At 40.9% G+C, this 23,484-nt stretch overlaps 1 long non-coding RNA gene across 1 annotated transcript; it reads right to left on the bottom strand.

Moving 5' to 3' along the window:
• Nucleotides 1-744: 744 nt before the first annotated feature.
• Nucleotides 745-22,098, bottom strand: LOC123368271. The gene is made up of 3 exons (XR_006578732.1): nt 21,920-22,098; nt 13,433-13,578; nt 745-913 (listed from the first exon to the last, which is right to left on the bottom strand). It is a non-coding gene; the product is annotated as an uncharacterized LOC123368271 (long non-coding RNA).
• Between the last annotated feature and the right edge of the window lie 1,386 nt (nt 22,099-23,484).

Raw genomic sequence — 23,484 nt, 5'->3', positions numbered from 1 at the left:
AAGTGCATGACCTTGCACTTCGTACTATTGAATTTCATCCCTTTTCTGTCACTCCAGCTTCAAGGTCATTCGTATCTTCCTGTATAATATTCCAATCCTCCTCTATAGTGTTGATGCCTCCCAAATTTCCATCGTAAGCATATTTCATTAGTACACTCCTACATTTTATGCCAAGGTCATTAATAATATTGAATAAGACTGGACCCAAGACTGAACCCTGAGGAAAGTCCACTAGTAACCACTCTCCAGTCCGATAGTTCACCTTTTAGTACAATCTGTTGCCTTCTTCCCTTTAGCCAATTCCTTATCCACCTTACAATGATTGTGCTGATGCCATCTCCCTGATGTAACTAATAATTTCCTGCATGGTACTGTGTCAAATGCTTTACTGAAGCCTGCATATATTAGATCTACAGTACTTCCCTTGTCTAAAAAATGAGTTTCTTTCTCAAAGAAGGAAATCAAGTTAGTCTGTCATGATCTACCTTTTGTAAACCTATGTTGCATTACATCCCCGTTACCACTCACCTCTATGAATATAATTATTCTTTTCTTCACCATTTTCTCCAAAACTTTGCACATCGCTGAGGTCATGCTAACAGGTTTGTAATTGCCCAGATCATTTTTTCCCCTTTCTTAAATGTTGGTGCGACGTTAGCTATTCCCCAGTCATATGGTCCTAACCCTGAATAGATCAATTTATTAAAAATCCTTGCTACTGGTCTAGCAATCTCATGTGCCAGTTATTTCAATATTCTGGGGTGGAAATTATCTGGTCCTCCTGATTTGAATTCATTGAGCTCTTTAAGTCTTTCTTCCATCTCAGATGTAGAAATTTCCATTTCTAGATGCTCATTTCCATCAGCTGCATTGCCTTCATGCACAGGTTCCATATTATGATCATTACTGAAAACTGAAACAAAGTATTCACTTAGGTTTTGGGCCTTTCTTAGATTATCTTATGCCCAAATAAATCTTTAAGGTGCCACCGGACACCTTGTTTTTTTTAGACTATCTTTAATCTCCTTCTCAACCACACTGTATAGCAGCCCCACCTCATCCTTCCTTAATATCTTTTTATTTAAGTAATTACAAAACATCTTATTTATTTTAATTTCCTTAGCAAGAGCTAATTCAGCTTGACTTTTAGCAATTCTCACTTTATTCCGAAATTTTCTAACCTCCACTAAGTAACTTTATTTGCTGCTCAACTCCTTTTTCCACTCCCTATAGGCTCTCTGCTTACTCCTAATAACCTTTTCTGAGGTGGTTATTCATCCAGCTGGATCTTAAGCCTTTCCCTTCAAGGTTTTCCCCTTGCTTGGTATGCAAATTTCAGATAGTTTTTGTATATTTAATCTGAAGAAATTCCCAGTCTTCTTCACATTTATATCTTTGAGCTTTTCAGTCCAGCTGACTTCTTTAACTCATTCCCTTCATTTCCCGAAGTCTTCCCTTTTGAAATCAAAACTCATAGTTGATGACTTGGTTTTGATTATCCTTCCATTTAATTTAAACTAAATCAACTTGTGATCACTCAGTCCAAGGTTATTTCCTATGACCAGCTCTTCTATGATGTCTTCACTGACTAAAAGTAAGCCTAAAATGGCATCATCTCTTGTTGGTTCAGTGACGTTTTGATGAAGAAACTATCATCTATTATGTCAAGGAATAATTGGGCCCTACCAGTATAAGTAGCATTTATTCTCCAATCTATAATCAGGAAGTTAAAGTCTCCCATTATGACACAATTTCCAGAGGTATTTATCTCTCTAATAATAATAAAAAAAAATCCCTATCTATATTTGAGTCTGACTTGGGGCGGGGGTCCACAGACCACAACTCTATCCGAGCAGAACCTCTTTTACAATATATTTAATGTATTTTTATTTTATGTTATGGCTGGCGCCCTATTGTGTTAGGTGTTGTACAAATATACAGAGCCTTATCCAAATTATTTATGCTTGAAAAGACAGGACATAATGTGGATGAGGCAAACAAGCATATGGGGTTCAGGGCAGGGAAGGATAAAAGGATGTGTGCAGTTCTTAACCAACCAGGAGCGGTTATCACATCTCATCACCTGCCCAGTTGTTACCAGATTTCAGTTTCTTGTATGCATAATGGAAAAGGTGAATTTTGATAAAGAGCTAGCTATCAGAGTAGGGGCATTACTAGCAAGTACTCCATGAACTTCTTTATGAGCTCTGAAGCATTTCAGCTCATTTCTAATTTAAAGTTTTTTGATCAGGTTTTGGAAGATTCACACAGAATTTCTGACATGCTACAGTATCTGAAGTAGTCACAGCAAAAGGCAGTAACATTCTCCCTTCATATTTTAATTGGAAAATAAATTGACTAAAAATATAAAGTTATTACACTGAGCCTCATCATTTCAGTTGTTGCAAAGTTTATTGGCTGTATCCTGACAGTATCACCTGGTTTAGAATTAAAATTTTACAGCCAAGCTAGTATGTTTTCCCTCTCAAGTCTCCCAAAGGTAAATTCATTCTCATTAGTTATGTGGTTTTCTGAGAAGGGTTCTTAGAACCTGAAGAGAGAAGAGGAAAAAAAAAAGCCAGGAGAAAAGAGAAAATATCTCAGCCCATTAAAACTCCATTTTCTAAACTAAAATTCTGCTAATGAGATAAAAAGGGAGAAGGGACCAGATTCCACCCTATGTGGTGGCCCCTTTGCACTGTTTGAGTGAGGTAAAGGGGTCATAAAGAGGGTGGAAATGCCCTACCCCCAGAATCCCAAGTCACAGGGGTTATTTAACTGTCAGGTAATAAAGGTAATAAAAGTAAGTGGTTTGAGCATTGGCCTGCTAAACCCAGGGTTGTGAGTTCAATCCTTGAGGAGGCCACTTAGGGATCTGGGGCAAAAATTGGTCCTGCTAGTGAAGGCAGGGGGCTGGACTCGATGACCTTTCAAGGTCCCTTCCAGTTCTAGGAGATTGGTATATCTCCAATTATTACCTTTAACTGTCAGGGTGGTTAAGCACTGGAATAAGCCTAGGGAGGTTGTGGAATTTCCATCATTGGAGATTTTTAAGAACAGGTTAGACAAACACCTGTCAAGAATGGGCTAGATAATACTTAGTCCTTCCATGAGTGTACGGGACTGGACTAGGTGACCTCTTGAGGTCCCTTCCAGTCCTATGATTCTATGATAAACAAATTATTGGAAATAGACCTTGTTCCTTCCATAAATATACCCCTGCAAAATTGTATGAGCATCCCAAAGTTACTGTGTAGATTTTATTTAACTATATTTTAATTTCTTGAACACAAAGGGCAACATCATGAAGATGATTATGTTCCCACATTTCTAAGTGCACCCATCTTTTTAATCTTTTCAATAATAAATATATATTCCACTTATTGCAGATTGGCTATTCTGAGCATAGGCCAATTGGTCAGAACATTGGGCCATTTGTGATAAATTTCTGAGAAGCAGAAACGAAACTGATTAAAATATTTTATTTGAGAGTTTGGGAGAGCTAACTGTCATTTCAAATGACTACCTAGGAAAAAAAATATAATTCTGTGGCACATGGAAAATATCATCGACTGGTACTACAGAAAGAACATACAGGATGTCAATATTTTGTAGATAAAAAGATGGAGATGAGACAGTGCTGTTGGCTGATTCAGAAGTCGGTCTGATGTAGTTAGTGGAAATTATATGTGAATATGTCAAATAATATGGTCTAGAGTTGAACATGGACAAGACAAAAATAGTGGTGGTATGCAAGGATTCCAGTGAATGACACAGCTGTACAGCGAATAAGAAATTATAACTATTTAGGAAGCATTATTAAAGAAGATGGAAAAATCAGAGACTGAAGGTACACCAGATGAGCAAGAGTGAAAGATATATTCTGAAAGAATTAACATCTGATAAGGGACTGAAGACTAAATTCTGACTCTTAAAAACTTACACTTGGTCTATGTTAAATTACGGCTGTGAAACATGAACATTCAAACAATTGATGATAAAGGAAACTACAATCCTTTGAATGATGGTATTATAGAAGAATTCTGAAATGATTATGGATAGACTGCATAACCAACAAAAAAGTGTTGGGGATGATTGGAACTCAGCAAACACTAGAGATCTTATGATTCAATTTGCAAGGCACATTTTAATAGATTCAGCAGGCAATGCATGTTTATGGGCACTAGAAGAGGAGGTTGATGGCAGAAGAGCATGAGGCAGAAAAAGAGGTCTTGGATGGACAATGTGGTATCCTGGGTGGATGAAAAGGACTATTCATCCATAAAGAGATTAGCAGAGGATCATACAGAATGGGCTACCATGGCTGCACACTTCACTAATGGAGGTGCCACAGAAGAAAAAGGAAAAAAAGAGAAGTAATCAGAACCTGTGTGTTTGAACTATATATACTCTATGGCCTTGTAATCTGTACTAAAAAATGCAAATGTACAAATTCTGAAGACATTTTTCTCTTTTTTTATCTTTAGAACACTGATACTTTAAGTGCATTTTTGATAGTTTAATGAAATTTTGGTAAGACTCGATTCTTCTAGTGTGCACAGGATTTACATAGATCTCCGAGACAGCCTCATTGAAAAAAATGGATGGTTCCTCTCAAGTGATATTTTGAAAGGCATTTGCTATATGCCTCTCTTTCTGAAAAATAGGAAAAAATAATTGTGCTCTCACAAACCTGTTGATTTTAAAATGGTTAATTGCTGACACTGAGACTGAAGGTTGTTCTAAACAAATCTCCTCATCTGAACTCCCCAAAGTTTAGATGGGATCTCTATATATAGAGAGAGGGAAAAGGAAACCCCTAGATCTGAACACAGGATTGCCAGACTGGATCAGACCAGTGATCAGTTGTGGCCAGCACCAGCTGCTTCAGAGGAAGGTAAAAGAAGTTTAGCAGTAAGCAGATATGGGATAACCTACACAGAGGTTTTTGCAGCTGGGGTCCATTGCTAACTGAATTTTGTTGCTGTCCAGTGTAGAGATAGACATGAGCTACAAGATTTAGATCTAGAGCTAGTTGTGGAACTCCCTTGCCCCATAGCTAAGGGGTGTTTGGATGTGGGGTTTTGGTTCAGGCTGTCTCTAATTGATTCACATGAATTTAATACTTAAGACTTGATGAGCAGCTTTGAGGCTCCAATCAACAAGCAGTGTGCAATACACGCTCACTCCCAAGTGTGTGCGTGTGCTTTTTATAAAACTGAGATTCTATGTACACAAGCAAGTTTTCAGATATGCTAAGTACCTGCAGCTCCCATTGACTTCAGTTGGAGTTGTGGGCATTCAGCACCACTAAAAATCAGTCCTCATGTAATTTAGCTGCTTATGAATGACTAGAAATAAACAGGCATATATAAGCAACATTTTTGTTACGTTCTTTTTGCCTGAGAAACTTATTAACCTGATAGAAAAATATAATGTGAAGTGAATGCAGGCTGTATCATTGTCTTGATTGCACCATCAAAAGCCCTAATAAACTTAAAAAAAAAAAATTCCGCTGCAAATGCTTGCATGTAACTCCTAGAATGCTTTGGAAGATGCAGTGTATTCCAGTGGATGGTCATTGCACTTGTAAGTCTCAAAGCTTGTAGGAGTCAAAGATTCTATATCATGTGTTATAATGTATTCTACCTTATTACTTAGGGTTGGGTATAATGGAAGTGTCTGGGGACACTCTGGTATGGGATGTGGAAGGTTAGGTGAGTTAGACATCTTAATTTAAGATTATATATTGTGTTCCCATTAGTAACACCTGGGTGTCATTATTCATTGGTGCTTCACATGTATAACTAAAGAAAGATTTGGGTTCCCTTGTTTGGATGAAAAAACATTCACATAAGTATTAGGACTGGTCCACATGGGGAAGTTAGTGCAGAATGAGCTAGGATATGAATTTAAAGTGCGGTAGCTACTCCGCACTAACTCCCTTTGTGGATGCTCTTATTTCAGACTGAAAGTGCCTTTGTTCAGCTTAGCTTGGTCCACTTTAAAGTGTATTAAATTAAAGAACACAGTGTGTCCATGCAGGGAGTTAGTGCGAAATAGCTGTTGCACTTTAAATTCACACTCTAGGTTATTCTACATTAATTTCCCATGTAAACAAATTCTGCTCTTTGTCACCGTGTTGTTCTATTTACATCAACACAGTTAGTCTGGATTTATGCTGGTGTAACTGAGATTAAGTGATTTTTTTTACCAGTGGTTTATACAAATTATAATCAAATACTTGCAGTGTGGGTTATCAGAAATCAAAAGCTATATTAATCAGGCTATCAAGTGGAAGCTTTTTTTGTTTACTGAAAAACATTATTTGGTTTTTGAGATCTAGAATGTGAACTTGTAAATTACTTATAGAAGAATCCTTATAGAAATGATGAATAAGCAATAATTCTAGGATGAAGTGGTCTAAGAGAGCAAGCACTGAACTTCGACCCAAGCGACCTAGGTTCTCATCCTGCCTCTGCCATTGATCTACTCTATTTCCCCTCATTTTTTTGTTTCTCTTGTATAAATTGTTAGCTCTTCAGAGCAGAGACTGTCTCTTACTATGGGTTTGTACAATACCTTAATACTTTGATCTTGGCCGTGACACCTTGGTGCTACTGTAATACAAATAATAATAAATAGCACATAACATTTATACATGTTCTAATTTGACACCATGCACTGCAGAATCTGGCTGACTTTCTGAATGGCTGTAACAAGGCTCTGTAAATGGGTGAAGCAATAGTGGTGGTGGTGGTGAAGAACCAAATAACCTGTCTTGGATCTGATTGGCTGCACCACTCTTAGAGGAAGTTATTTCAGCTGATTTATAATCTTCAACTTGTAGTAGCTTCAGGACAAATTGTCCATCTGACTTCATCTGTGGTGCCAAGTGATTATAATGGAGGCCACCAGCAGGCAAAGGGGGAGAGGATTTAAAAGTAGGGAGGAAAGCATGTCAAAACCTGTTTAAAACGATATGAAAAACTGCTCACGTACATAGAAATAGGTGAAAATTCTTTTTCAGCTTTATTTACCTGAGAATGAATTTCAGTTTGAAGAGGCCTTTATGTCGTTTCAGGCAAAGCACCTAAGATATAAGCAATTTTCAACAAGAGTACTACACATTTGTCTTTATAACAATTTGTATGTAACAGCTTTTATGCAAATGACACTAAAGTGGCACCTTTTTTTCTAAATTGGACATTTTTATGGTTATAATTTTCTTCTGTAATAACAGCAAAAAAATGGCTGTCCCAGTGGAGTTGAGCATTTCATCTCTAGCGCTGTTTTGTGAAGTTGGAATGACAAGTTTCTTTCATTTGCGCAAAGAATGTCAAAAAAAGTATTTTTTGTCATTCTTGTCTGAGTTAGTGGAGGCAGTTGCACTTGGAGGTAGCACAGTCCCCTGACACCAACCTTTTTTTCTGCAGAAAGAATGGTCTCATAAAATCATAATGGAACTTAAAGGAACTGAAACATATTGCCCCTTCTTTCTCTTTTCTCTCTGATGGGCAAAAATTTCTTTGTTAGTTTTAGCACTCGTTGTTTTGATTTGGTCTTTGGCATAAAGTATGGATTGGATGAATGGACTATAAGGTGGATAGAAAGCTGGCTAGATTGTCAGGATCAACAGGCAGTGATCAATGGCTCGATGTCTAGTTGGCAATGAGTAGTGATCAATCGCTCGATGTCTAGTTGGTATCAAGCGGAATGCCCCAGGGTCTGTCCTGGCGCTGGTCTTGTTCAACATCTTCATTAATGATCTGGATGATGGGATGGATTGCACCCTCAGCAAGTTTGCAGATGACACTAAGCTGGGGGGTAGATAGGTAGATACGCTGGAGGGTAGGGATAGGATCCAGAGTGACCTAGACAAATTGGAGGATTGGGCCAAAAGAAATCTGATGAGGTTCAACAAGGACAAGAGCAGAATCCTGCACTTAGGACGGAAGAATCCCATGAACTGATACAGGCTGGGGACCGACTGGCTAAGCAGCAGTTCTACAGAAAAGGACCTGGGGATTACAGTGGACGAGAAGCTGGATATGAGTCAACAGTGTGCCCTTGTTGCCAAGAAGGCTAACAGCATATTAGGCTGCATTAGTAGGAGCATTGCCAGTAGATAGAGGGAAGTGATTATTCCCCTCTATTTGGCACTGGTGAGGCCACATCTGGAGTATTGCGTCCAGTTTTGGGTCCCCCCTACAGAAAGGATGTGGACAAATTGGAGAGAGTACAGTGGAGGACAACAAACATAATTAGAGGGCTGGGGCACATGAATTATGAGGAGAGGCTGAGGGATCTGGTCTTTTTATCTGCAGAAGAGAAGAATGAAGGGGGATTTGATAGCAGCCTTCAATTACCTGAAGAGGGGTTCCAAAGAGGATGGAGCTAGGTTGTTCTCAGTGGTGTCAGATGACAGAACAAGGAACAATGGTCTCAAGTTGCAATGGGGGAGGTCTAGGTTGGATATTAGGAAAAACTATTTCACTAGGAGGGTGGTGAAGCACTAGAATTGGTTACCTAGAGAGGTGATGGAATCTCCATCCTTAGAGGTTTTTAAGGCCCAGCTTGATAAAGCCCTGGCTGAGATAATTTAGTTGGGGTTGGTCCTGCTTTGAGCAGGAGGTTGGACTAGAGGACCTCCTGAGGTCTCTTCCAACCCTAATCTTCTATGATTCATGCCCATTCATTCTCCATATATCGCACAGGTGACTTTTATAGACTATAGTCTTGGATTTAATTGACTACTGTAAAACAGAATGTATGTGTTTTGTGCAAACATTCCAAGGCATTAGTATATTAAACCAAAAAAGACAGGTTACTGTTGCTTAATTAACTAAGAAGTTCTGCAAAGGCAACATAAGAAAGTGTGGTTATTTAATTATTCGATTTTATCTTAGTAGCCAATTAACTGGTGTTCTGGAACCAAGAAACTTTTTGATGGACAATTTTGCCCCCACAAATTGATAGACTGGGTTACCTTTAATTGAGGTGCATGTTTAGATTAACAAATGAAAGTTACAGAATAAGTAAGATACCACGCTGGTATCTTGTAAAATTTAATTAACTGTAGAAAGTATTTTGAAACAAATATTTCTTCTAGTTTGGACAGCCAATAAATACTAAAAATACTTATTGTTAAATGTGCGTGAACCAATTTCATCCCAGTACTCAAAACTTCTTTTAACCTGGTCTTGGTTGCATTTATTGTTATTAATTATTATTACTACTACTACTACTACTACTACTTCTTAAACGTCTGCAGAGATAACCCTTAACAAGTTGCCAGTTGCCCTAGATAGCCAATCCAGGAAAACACATAAACAAGTGTGAATCAGGAACTTTATTAAATGACTAAAAATCAAAAATGTAAAGAAATGGGAGGTGTGTGAACTTATGTTTACAGCAGAGGATAGCAGTAGCTGCTCAGTCCAACCGTGAGCCACTCTTTGTTGTCACTGGCAAAACCCGAGGACCAAACAATTACTCAACCATCTAGACCATTCAAGCCTTAATATTTGGTTTGGATCACAAGCCACATACTCCACTGCCATAAAAAATGTTAGAGATGCCCCTAAGACAAACTCTAGGCAGGCTCTACCAGTGAGTCTCCCAATGGTTAGTCAGCATGATAACAGCATACATTCAGCAGTTATGTGCTATTAACAGTATCCTGCAGAAAGAGACTGATGACTTGCTGTTCACTTTACAGAGAGATTCCCCAACAGACCTAGCTTGACTAGCCTCTGAGGACAGTCAGTACTTAGGTACCTAAATAAGTGGCCTGATTGTCAAAGCTGCTTCGCCCACTGAGGTTCATTGTGGCCTATTATGTACTCCGCACTTCTGAAGATCACTTATTTAGGAGCCAAGTATCAGAGGGGTAGCCGTGTTAGTCTGGATCTGTAAAAGTGGCAGAGAGTCCTGTGGCACCTTATAGACTAAGAGATGTATTGGAGCATGAGCTTTCATGGGTGAATACCACTTCTTTGGATGCATTATTTAGGAGCCTAACTTGAGGCATCCATTTTTAAAAATCTTGGGTGAAATTCTGGTTCCATTGCAGTCAATGGCAAAATTCCCATTGACTTCGGTAGAGTCTGGATTTTACCTCATGACTATAACATTTTAGAAACATACACTTTAATACTGCTCTCTCCTTTCACTCAAGCAGACCCCGCCCCCCAGGACATTCCTGATGGCTTTACTCACTTGAATAATCACTTTGATAGATCTTACTTTATCAGTTGCATATCCTTCAGTGGTGTCTGTGGGCCCAGTGATTTGGAAACTTCTCAGTAATCTGCTCTTCTCCTCCTCACCAATAATTCTCTGCTTTGTAGTGTTCTCTGTGTTTGTCCCATTTAAAATATAAGGTGATCAGGGAATTTGTCTGTCTAATGGGTAGACCCCTACCGAATTCAGGGCTGTGAAAAACGCATCACAGACTGTGAAATCTGGCTATTGTAGGGGAGTTGCTGTATTGCCACCCTTACTTTTATGCTGCCTTCAGAGCTGGGTGACCAGAAAGCAGCAGCTGCTGGCTGAAACCCAGCTCTGAAGGTAGCACTGCTCCCAGCAGCAGCGTAGAAGCGAGGATGGCAATACCGTACCATGCCACACCTACTTCTGCACTGCCTTCAGAGCTGTGTTCCCAGTCAGCAGCTGCTGCTCTCCAGCCACCCAACTGTGAAGGCAGCACTGCCATCAGTAGCAGCACAGAAGTAAGGGTGGCAATACCATACCATGCCACCCGTACTTCTGCGCTGCTGCTGGTGGCAGTGCTGCCTTCAGAGCTGGGCTCCGAGCCAACTGGCACCACTCTTCGGACTCCCAGCTCTGCAGGAAGCACAGAATAAGGTTGGCAATACCATGACCCCCTCCACAATAGTCTTGCAATTCCTTTTGGGTCGGGATTTCCAGTTTGAGAAATGCTGACTTAATGGCTTTACATGTTTATATTTTTAAATATATATTCATGATTTGTGACAACACCGTGAAATTTAAGATTTAAATATCTGTAACTGTGAAATTAAAGATTTAAAAAATGCAATGACAATGAAATTTACCAAAATGGACTGTGAATTTGGTAGGGCCCTACCAATGGGACAAATTCTCCTAGCTTTACTCACCCCAGTAGCACCACTGAATTTGGTGTACTATAATACCAGTTGGCTTTGCTTAACTTTCACGGTCATGTCCTAGTCTGAAAAAACCCCAAACATATAAATATCCATATGCATTGATGTGTCTTGTGCTGAATTTCTGGTATTAGGAAAAATCTCCAGCTTTTAATTTGATTAAAGGATATTTTCTGTAAAAGATTATGTAGAGCATGCCTGTCTGATCATGTAATTGGCCCAACATCAAGAAAAGACAATGGGTTGACTTCCCTACTGAGAGAGAATTTCTTCTTTTATTCCCATAATCCTCCAATATGGGGCAAGAAGGAAGAGTTGCACAGTGAACCTATTAATCTACAAACAAGTGTGTCTAGATCCTCCTTAAGCCACGTCATAACTAGTAGATACAGCACTTTTAAACAATTAGCTGCAAACCACTACTCCAGACAAGACCACTGACATAATAAACCACTGACTTAGACAGTATTTTAGTTTTTGTCTAAGCTAGAAGCTGACCTCCCTGCTATCCAAACAAATCTGCATGCTGGAATTGTATCTTGCACATTATGGGGCTGCTGTTTGGCAATTCCATTGAAAGCCTCTCCTGCAGCTGCTAGTCTGATTGTCCTACAAAGCACTTATTTTATAAACAAATAAAACCCAGTTGTCCTGTTACAATGTGGCCGAGTTGAAGTGGAGCAGCATGTACTGGAATGTGTTTATTTAATTAGTTCCCTGTGCAACTCATGCTGGAGATGAACGGAATGGGAAGCAGCAGCAGCTCATTTTCTCAGCGGGAGAGGTGTCCTATTGTCTATTCTTGGATGATGGGCCCACCTCCCCCAAAGTCAACATTGCCTCATAAATTACAGTTGCTATCAAGCATGCTCTAAGTATGATTTTTTTTCATAAAACATTCTCTTATGAAAATAAATGCTGGAGGTTCTCCATAATCCCAGTATTTTAGCACAAGTCACAAGCAATTCATATGTATCTTCATGTGAGTCTTTTAAACAAAGAGATACCCCTGATTACAGTCCAATGAAAATAGCCATTGCTAGAATTAAACAAATTCCATCAGCTACCTGAAATTTAAATCAAGGCATTATTAAATAACCAAAATGTAAAAAGAGTAATGGTGAGAATATGTGTGTTTTTTGCAGCAAAGTGTGGATATAGATACTCAGCCTCTACTATGACCCACGCTTTGTCCTGACTGGCAGACCGCCAACATCAAAACAGCTACTCAGTCAGATAAATTGATCTGCCCATTTGGTCCTGGATGTATGGTGTGGCCTACATGCTCCACTTCCATAGAAAGGGTTAGAGCTGCCACTAAGGCTAAGTTTACACTCGCATACATACTCGGACTATGTACATGCCCACACCATACCTGTGCCATATGTCCATATTCACAATGCTTTACACGTGTAGAACACTGTGTACACTTGTATACGCACATCCACACTGTCATCATTATGCAACATTAGTGCTACCATTTCGGGGGTAGTACCGCAGGGTTCTTTGCAGACACAGAAACACCCTAGGAACTGCTTTGCTGTGTGTTGTTGGTAATATCCCCTGCCTTCACACATTTGCCTATGACAAAAAGCAACAAAGAGTCCTGTGGCACCTTGTAGACTAACAGAAGTATTGGAGCATAAGCTTTCATGCGTCTGACGAAGTGGGTATTCACCCACAAAAGCTTATGCTCCAATACTTCTGTTAGTCTATAATGTGCCACAGGACTCTTGTCGCTTTTTACAGATCCAGACTAACATGGCTACCCCTCTGATTCTTGCCTATGGCAGTTCCTGATCACATTCTTCCATTCCACACACACACATGGTTTCTCCCTGCCAAACTGGGTGGAAGACATGGAGCAATGGGATGATGATCTGGTTCTGCTCTTGCTCCTTATTGAAGGATAAATGGTTAAGCAGTGGAACAGGTGATCAGCAAGATGGTAGATGGAATTTGGGCAGAATTTTCTGACATGTCAAAGATGTCTGACTTTGCAGGTCAATGATAATTCATTCAGCTCACATGGTCCAGATAAGGTGAATGCCCATATTGCTACAAAAATGAGGAGTCTGGTGGCACCTTAAAGACTAACATTTATTTGAGCATAAGCTTTCATGGGTAAAAAACGAAGAAGTGGGTTTTTTACCCATGAAAGCTTATGCCCAAATAAATCTGTTAGTCTGTATCCACAAAAACAATGAGGAGTCTGGTGGCACCTTAAAGACTAACACGGCTACCCCTCTGATACGTGTTGCTACAGTATGCTTTTGGGTTACCTCCTGTGCCCTGGGGACTTCAAACTGCTCCTGGTTTCTGCTGTCCATCCCCATGTGCTGTTCTTCCAGTGTCCTCTTCTGCCCGCCTCTGCTGTCTCTGAGATGTTGCTTCTGCCCTCCTGATGGAATGGTTTCCTTCTCAGGAGCTAAAGGGATTGCAAATTCAAAGACAAGGGTTAGCATTATATATATTTTTCCTTTGGTAGAAGCCGAGAAATGCCCCTGCATAACTTTGCTGTAGAAGGCCAAAATTTTGATACATTTCAGCATTCCAGGAATACAACTGTTAGGCTATCTTTGTTTCTCAGACAATTTTTGCAGCCCATGAGGAAGGATCGAAGGCTAATAATGGTAAGAAAAATGTTCTAGTGTTTTATACATTTTTAAATATTCATAGTGGCTCATCGGGACAGTTCCCGATGAGCAGTTCCTTCCAGAGGCTGTTACCAGTTTGTAATTTCTTCTTTAAAGGCTGGCCAACATTTGGAGAACATAATGGCTTTCAAAGAACCAGAGTGGAAAAGAGAGGTGGCTTTCCAGTCCTGTGGAGAAGATCTGGCAATCTATGCCAGAGAAATGTTTCTGGTAATAGTCATGCTTCTAAATATTGCTGAATGGAGGGTTTTGGTCAGTTAAGAAGGTATACCAAGAAGATGTGCACTGCTGTTGAATCTCAAGACCCAGTTAGATTTTCTGCTACACCAGAAATTTGGTTAAATGTGCCTACAGGACTGGAAGGCAATTTGACTGTAAATTGATTATATGCTCAGCAAGCATATGGAGTTTCCATGCAAACAGGGGCGGCTCTAGGCACCAGCAAAGCAAGCAGCTGCTTGGGGCAGCCCATTTGCAGGGGCGGCAGCTAGCAGGGATCGAGCCTGGGAGCAGAGAACCAACAGGGGGCCCTGGGAGCTGTAGTTCCTTGGTTAGCTCCCTGCCAATAGAACCAGCCCTGGAGCAGGGAAAGAACTACATTTCCCAGCATCCCCTTGGCCACTACCAACAGAAAAGGGGGAGAGGGCGTATGGTAGCTGAAACCTCATGCTGCAGCTTGAGCTCACTGCTAGAGCGGGGTGGCACTGTGAATGGGGAACAAGTGTGCCCAGGGAGTAGAAGGCTTTGGCCCAGATATCCCCTTCAGAAGACATCCCCAGACTGGCTTAGGGGTACTGGTGTGACCTCACCTTGCAGCCCGCAAAGGAGGAATTGGGTGGACTAAATGGACAGTGCCCCTCTCTATCTGAAGCCTAGCAAGGGAGGTATGTGGATCCCACTAGAATTTAAAATGAAAAGTAAGGGAGGGGAGGCTCTACTGGACCTGGGCAGCTTTAGATACAGTACCAGGCACGTAGGAGGATTTCCACTTCTGAGCCATGGAAGCAGAAATTGACTTTTCCTTTCCAGATTTAGCTAATATTCAGAAAGGGAATCTAGCACCTGCCTTCCAGATTTGAACACCTCAAAATTCCGGAGTGTTCAAGCTCAGCTTGGGCAGCTGTTACTTCATTTCTCCCAAATAAAATATACTGATCCACTGTAATTTGCTGTAGAAAAAGTAGGATAAAATTGAGCAAGAAATGCTTCCCAGTGGTTATTAGGACTGGAATTGCTATTTTCAACAGCCATTGGTTTTTTTTTTTTTAGTTGTTTAAAAGGAAGACGGTGATATTGCATTGGCAAATTCCCCATAGAAACAAAGAGTGGAACAAAAGAATAATAAAGGCACCTTGACTTTTCCTCATTTATGGAGGACAGTCTTATAATATGCATCCAGATATCCTCCAATCACACAAGCTGAAAATTGTTCCACTTTACTGCAGTTCTGTAACCATATGGGAACCAATCCTGTCTGTGTTCTGTGCACATCCAAAATTCCTGCTGAATGACCCGCCCTGGGAGCAAGTCACCAGTGACCCAGGGCTGGGGCAGAAGAAGAGTGCAGGTGTGGGAGGGGGGCAGAGCCCAGGGCTGGGGCGGCAGCGGGTGCGGGTGGAGGGGGCAGAGCCCAGGGCTGGGGCAGCAGGGAGGTGCAGGGGGGAGCCCAGGGCTGGGGTGGGGGCAGCCAAATTTTATTTTGCTTGGGGCGGCAAAAAACCTAGAGCCGGCCCTGCATGCAAAGGGAGTTGCAAACCACAAACACTGGACCCTCCTCACCTGGCATCACCAGAAAATCCTGCCCCTGTGCCTGCCTATCAGTGGTGAAATGGACAGAGAAAGAGACACAGCACAATTTTATTTGGTTCCCAGAGGTTTCAGATCAGCACCACAAGCCCCTCACTCTCCACTGCAGAGGGATACCTCTGTGTTTTTCCAGCTGCCAGAGTGCTCCTATCTCTATTTCCCCGGGTTTGTGCAGCATGGCTCGGTGTGGGGAGAAGCCAGATAATAGGAACAGTAAAAATGTAGTAAACTTTCAAGGGAGAAAGGATTGCTGTGACTAACTTTTTCCTCAGACAACCGAAGTGTTCTACATTGGTTCCCTTCCCTTTCCAGAGCTAACACACCCCTCTCCCTCAACCCCCTCCTCCCCTTCCATGTCCCTCCACTTCAATTTCCTCTTTCTATTCCACACCCCTCCACCCTAACCATCTCATCCAATTCCACATGGCTTCTATTTGTAAGGGGACGGTAAGATCAGAGGCATGGGAGAAGCATTGAAACTGTGTAATCTTCCAAGGGACAAAGGACAGCTTTTAGTACATTTAGACAATTATAAGTTTTCTACAATTGTCCCATCCCCAACTGACACCTTTCTAACCCACCTGTCCCATCTCTTCCCCCAGTCTGCATGGCCCCAAGACCATCGCTGCCTGACTGCTGGCTGATAAATGTACAGACACAGGGGCACAATGACTTTTTGTTAATAATCTGTTTTTAAGACATATTTTTATCCCAGTGCATAATAGTGGTTCATCAGAAGTCAGTCAAATAATTGATTTATAGCTGTGTCTTCCTTGGGGACTGTTTTGATGTGGAGCAGAGTGAGGGCTGGGTTTAAAAGCAGGAATATAGCACCAGAGCAAGAGGGGGTATTGGTGGGGAGGGTAACTTACCAGCCTTGGATTCTGGTTACTGCCATGGCTCAGGCTCCTCCTTGGGTTCATCAGTGTCAGGGGAGCTGGAAGTTTTGTTCAATGGTTAGAACCGGGCTTGAGCACCAGGAGTTGGCACCACAGGCCAAGGGTTAGAGCTGAAGTCAGAAACTGGAAACCAGAGCAATGGGTCAGAGCCTGAGTCAAGAATTGGGAACCGAGCCATCAGTCTGAGCTGGTGTCAGGAGACGCTAACCAGAGCCAGAAGTTGGGTCCAGTGCCAGGATCCAGAAAGGGAAGTAAGGGCTGGAACAGGACAGGAGTAAAGTTGGGGCAGGACTGGAGAAGGGCTGGAACAAGACAGGAACAAAGCAGGAGAGAGTCGGGAATAGAGCTGGAGCAAAAAGCATTGACCAGCTGGCAACTGGCTGTTGCTGCTGAACTCAAAAGCAGACCTGATGGATTCCTTCAGCATTCCAGTCAAGCAATGCTACTACAACTCAGCTGAGCTCATTGATTAGCCTGGAAACTGGCCTGGTTAGTACTCAGCTTCAGTTGAATGTTCTCAATCCTGACAGTCAAAGGAGCTTCCTCAACTGGCTTCTCCAGATAGAAGTGTAAATCACATGCTTCTCGTCCTCTAGGTCTTTCAAGGCATCTTTGGTAGTTCATACTGGCTTCTTGCCCATGTCCCCATCAGCATCCTGGCAGACAGTGAGGCTGGCAATGTGGAGCAGGGGCTGGTGAGCTACTCCAGGCTCCGGGAGCCCTTAACAGTGTTAGGTCAAGCTTTTTGTAGAAGGGGCATTTACATTGAGCCCTCCTGGAGTGCCTGTTGGAGTCTTCTGCCTTCCTGTACTTAGGTGCTTGATATGTTCCTAGCTCTGGGCCAGAGTCGACTCAATGCCCGCCTGTTCCAGCATCTTTCAAATTCCCTGGCACAAGTGAATGGTTCTGCCACTCCAGGTGAAGTTGTGGAGGATGCTGTACTCTGATCATATGTTAATAAGCACCAAGGTGTGGTTGGCGAGCCAGGGGGCTGCTCTCAGAGCAGGATCCATGTCCAGCTGTTTTGGTCTATAGAGAGTGTAGCTGTTCTGATGTGGTCAGAGCAGCTCACTACTGCAGGTGAAAGCAGGAGAACAGGGACCTTTATAGATTAGATAAGGGACAGGCAGAAAAGGGTTCAGTATATTGCGGGAAGGGGGTGAAGAAGGACTATTGAAACTTGAGACCTGGTATATGCTCCTTACCGTTGGCTCTACTGTACACTGGCATGGGTACTGGGTTGAGACACAGCCTCAATTGTGCATTTATCCACACCTCTCAGGTGTACTAGTTTACTCACCCTCTACTAGCCTTCACACATGTGATTCTGGCATTTAGGTGTGGATAATACAAGGGGGTTATGGTACAATGACAACATGAACATATGTACAGTTGCTAATGCAGATGTGCCCTGAGACAAACTCCAGGTAGTCTGCCCCTGAGTCTTTGGGTTCCAGCTACACATGAAGCCCCATAAATCTGGGAGTTAATCTAAGTTGATAAAGAAAGCTAATCTAAACTATTGAAGTGGGGATCTAAAGCATCAAGTCCATAGCTTTTTCCCCCCAGAACATCTATAGATTGAAAAAGGTTGATGTTTGCAATTTGAAAGCATTGTCAATATGTGGATATTTTTTTTAATTCCTCTGCTTCACCCTGTGTTTGCCTCTATTTGAACTAGACAGTGGCTAGAGAATCAGTGATTTAGCCATCAAGCTGTAGGCCAGGAGAGTAAACTTCTAATTCCAGTAGAGTGGAACCTCAGAGTGATTTAAGCCACACACATGGCAGTTCCTTGGAATAATGGCCAGGTGTGGAGGAGTGATGGCCCTAACCAGGACATCAGGGTATTAAACCCTGCTGACCATTAATCCACAGGGTTCTGTGCTGGGGTCATTATTACTGCGAGAGGAAAATGGAAAATTCCTTTTCACTGCTCAGAAAAGAAAATATAGATTGTAGATATATTTCTTTGAGTGATTCAGTTTCTGTTGGCATACTCAGGACTCTTCTTGAGAATTAATGACCTGTATATTAATCAGTTAGATTGGTTGAATCATTTCTCAATATTCCATTCATTTTATAATTATATGCTTCTTAAAAAAAACATTTCTGACATTACAGATTTTTTTCAAAACACATTATTTGCATTTTAAATGCACTAATTTCTTCTCAGAATGAAAATAATTAATACATAATTTGCTGGTTTGTAGCCTTTTTCATCTGAAGATCTTAAAGCACTCTGCAGACTTTTACGAATGGGTAAACCAAGGCAGATAAAGGTGGAGCTACATTCTCGAGGACACACAGCGGGTTGCTGGCAGAATTGGGAAAAGAGACCCTAGTATCTTGACTACCAGTCCCCGCTCTAATCTTTAAACTATGCTTTGTGGCCTATTATACTGGATGAGAGGCCCTATTTATCCTAATAGATTATTAATGTTCTGACAATCTAATGGTTTGTTTGACCTGACATCCCTTCAGGCCTTTATAATTAAGAAAATATGTATTAACACTAATGGTGAAAAATACCTTTTAATCAAATATACAGTAAACCCAGGTTAACAAATGTCTGTTTTTCTGTCCCTGAAGCCTTGTGATGAAAAGAGCTGACATAATGGGTATTGAACCACAGAGCTGATTGCACATAAATGATATTTCTTTACTCTTCTAAACAAAATGTCATGAAGACTTTGACGCCCCTACATCTTCACTGAATCATCAGGGGCAGAGAAGAACCTACGTTTTTTTTAAAGATTTTTTTTGAAAGTCCCAAACACTAGAGCTTGATTCTCATTTACACTAAGATCCCTTTACAAGGCTCTGGCAATGTAAAGGGACCTTAAATGGACACGGATTCAGTCAAATCGGTGTAAAGCAGCTTTAAGTGTCAATGAGAATCACGCCCTTAATTTCCTTCTTTCATTGACAGCCATTGACATATAACCCGTTATTTTTATTCAACAGGGAAACAAAAGAAATGTGGGCTATTCTGATAATGTGTCAAGCTTCTCATACCACACTTGCCACTGACTAAAAGGCTGGTTTGGTACAATCTGTGCTATATGGGGTGATCATGGCAACATGAATAATCAAGTGAGATTAGCCAACTGCATCTAGCTCTAATTGTCCTATTATTGACTACAGGGAAAAGCATCCTTTGGTTTTAAACTACTTTCACAGCCTTCTACCACAGCCTCTGCAAACCCATCCCCAGAACACCTCCTGAAATCCCATTTCTTTTGTTTAATAAAGGAATGCTCATTATCTATTTTTGTTTATATGTTCTTTAAATATTCTACACCTGACACTTCACAGTTTCTGTCATCCTGCAGCATTTTGTGCCTAGCTCATTATGAAAATCACAGGGTAATTATAAAGGCTTCATGTGCAAACCTGAACACATGACATACATGCATTCACACAAACATTTATAGGATGCATCTCTCACTCCAGGATCCTAGAAAGAGGGATCACAATCTCCCTAGCAGCATTACTTCCTGAAAGTGTTCATTTTCTAATCTATAACAAGTATACTGGTTAAGGAAGGGAGAGCTCCTGACCTTGCTTACATCAGTGTAAATCAGAAATAACTGCTCAGCTCAGTGCAGTTACTCCAGATATGCACTGGTGTAACTGAGATAAGAATCCGGCCCAAGAACTTTACATAGTCACCATTAGATTTGGAAAAAGGAACCCCTGTCTGTCTAAATTTCTCCAATACTATCCGTCTATTTCTAGGTACACATACATTAACTGTGTGTTTTAAAACTTTGTTTGGTTGAACCTGTCATGCTAGGCTAAAATTGTGTGACCTAACTTGTAGTAGGTTTTGCAGTGAAGGTATCATTTACTGTTGAGTATATTTTACTGTGCTGTTATAGATCTTTTCACTCAACCAGCTGTCTAACATGTTGAATAGTCTTTCATCTTGTCAAACACTTCCATTCCCCTTTCTACAGCTTTCTCAGCCAACATGTACACACCTAATCAATCTAATGCCACTGTCTCCAGACTTAAGAACCAAAAAGCACTGCCCAAACTACTTTCTTAAAGAGACAGTCATCCTTTCCCACCAAACTCATTGTCAAGAGGACTGATAAATTAAGTGAAAAGAAAGACTCCTCTAAAATTCTTATTCTAGGTCCAGCCTGAGAGCTGTAGTTCAATGACTCAAGCAGCTGTTTAATAAAGGCTGTGTGGGGGTTCCCTTCACAGCAATCATATATGTGTTAATTATATTTAATAACTATCCTATTCATATAGTTAAGCTTAAGTCTCCTTATATTTGTCCATATATATCTATATATAGATATAGATATATTTGGCCATTTTTTGGCAAACAGGATTAATCTATCTCAATCTGTTCAATTCTATTTTTCTTTTTTTCCCATCCCCTCTAAACAGAAACTCCATTAGTAGATTGATATTTACATCGCATGAGAGACAAATGAAACAAACCCATGGAGCTGCAGTTAGTCAGCACCTGCACTGTAATGTATATCTCACCAGTGGCCGAGCGCTTATATGGAGTAGTAATTACGGCCTTTATTTTTATTGTAAATACATTAGATATATTACCTAAGGGGATTGTACAAAGTGGATCATATGAAGGGGTGAGATTACTCCTGCCATAACACTAGTTCTGAAATCAGTTAATCAGAAATGGGGTTGGTTTGAAGGGGCCTCATTCCTCCTTCCCCCTCCCCGCCGCCCCCACTGCTGTGATTCTGTGGTAGTGAATTTTTCAATTGCACTTTTGTTTCTCTATATGTGCTTTCTATTTAAAAAGCAAACGGTTTTATAGCCAGCAGATACACATGTAATATAGCACTCTGAACAAACAGGTAGCGGTGGCTCGTGTTTTCAGCCTGTTTTTGAATTACTTAGGATGGAGGGAGGTAAAGACATTTCAACCTTTAAGCTCCTTTGACATTCACAAAGTGCTAAAAGTCAGCTGGGGTCTCAGCTCTGACAAATTTGCATCTCTTTGAATATGATGCTTGAAAAGCCAAGCCGCTAGATTAAATTTTGCCATGGAGAAAATGAGAAAGGCTTCCATCTCCCAGGTCTACTGGGAGGATCTTTATGGTTGATTTACTTTTTTTAAATAAATGTTTCTTTATGTGTTTCCTCTAGTTTGTGTCCAGCCTTCCTCTATCATGCACACTGTAACTTCTGCCAGTGATATCAGCCCACAGTAAGTCAACCTGGGCAGAGTACAAGGTGAAAGAATATTTCAATCTAAACTGCATATCCCTTCTGTGTTTTCTGATTAAAATTTGCAAGTAAACCTTGGAATAAACTGTACCTGACATGACTTCTAAAATAACGTAGACAGTTTGTAAATGTGGGGCTAAACCTACAAACCGTTCCCGTTCCGTTAGCATGAATAAGGGATACTCACATGTGTAAGGGTTCCAAGACTGGGCCCTATAATGTGGTTGTAGCCCCAATGCAGATGACAGGGAACAGAACCAGCCATATAAATCATCTGATGATTAGATTGACTCCATAATAATAATAAACCTGTTACCCACTGCACAAATCCTACTGCAGCATGAATTATTTCATCAGATTCCATGCTATGGGCCACCCACTGTTCTTAGTTATGCGGATTAGGTCCAGAATGTTACCACTGAATTCTGTGGAGTTACACCATGGAAACAGAGAGCAGGATTTGGCCTTATATATGTACGGGGGTCATTTCAATTAATGACAGGTAGATGCGTATGTAGAGAGGCAACTGCTTCGAAGTCTATAAATGATTATTGTGCAGATCAAGTAACTGTCTGATTTATATTTATGGTGAAATCTGAACTGTGATACTTTATTAAAGTCTCCTCAAACTTCTTGTGGATTTTGATAGTAACACATTTTAATTTTAATTGAAGAGATTCCAGATAAATTTCTGCTGGCCTCATGCTACGCTGCTGTTAAATGAGGATACATCTCTAAAATACACTGACTTTTAAAATAAAACCTAACACCACTCTCTTCTAACTGTAGCTGCTATGACTAGATGGAAAAGCCCCATTCCTTCATGAATTATGAAAGAGAATGATCCTTTTCCTTGGGCCAGGAGCTGAATTCCTCAATGCCTTACTTTACTCTCTCTTTGTTTCTCCAGTGTATGTGAAACGTGTATATAATGGAGTTCATACGCGGTGTCAGTAGGAGATGTGCATGAAGGTTTTCCACCCCCCCCCCCACAAAATTTGTTTGCAAGCTCTGTGAGCAGCATAACTTATGAACAATCAAAAAGAGCTCATTTTTTCTTGCTGGGTTCTTATAATTTTCTGGCAGATCACGTTACATTAGAGTGTGATGTGATCTGCAGTTAGGACTTAGTGATGCATACTGCATGTTTTAACTCAGTCGCCTGGGTTCCGATTCAGTCCAACATGTGTTTCTAGAAATAACTCAAGAAAGTGGATTGATTGCTTAGCAAAGGAAGAACAGCACCGGCTTTGAACAATACTTTAAAAAACAATTAAACAATAATAAATCTGAACAATTAGATTTGGAAACTATTTCACACAGGCAGAAAAATCATAGGCCAACAGTCTCAGAAATGGGTTCCTGAGCCCATCTTTATGTACCTAAAGGAGTGGCCTGATTTTCAAAAACACTGAGCACCCAACAACTCCCAGTGATCTCAGAGTGAACTGCTGAGTGTTCAGCACTTAAAAAAAAAAATCAGGACACTTCTTTAGGTGCCTAAATATGGGCTTGGGAGTCTAGCTTGAGGAACCCATTTCTGAGATGCATTTCACTAGATTTACTGTGATATTAGGGTCCTGTCCAGAACAATTTCCCTCTGCAGATGCTAGGGCTCCTGGGCTATGCAGATATGGAGGTTGCTCCCTGTTCAGAGGGGGAATTGGCCTCTTTCCAGCAGCTATGGGATACCACATTATTTTTATATTCCTCATTTACCCACCAAAAATTCTCACACCCTCCCTTCCACAT

The sequence above is a fragment of the Mauremys mutica genome, chromosome 4 (genome assembly GCF_020497125.1).
Source record: "Mauremys mutica isolate MM-2020 ecotype Southern chromosome 4, ASM2049712v1, whole genome shotgun sequence".
Lineage (NCBI taxonomy): Eukaryota > Metazoa > Chordata > Testudines > Geoemydidae > Mauremys > Mauremys mutica.
Note: the sequence above shows the minus strand (reverse complement) of the source record. Positions and strands in the feature narration are given on the sequence as shown.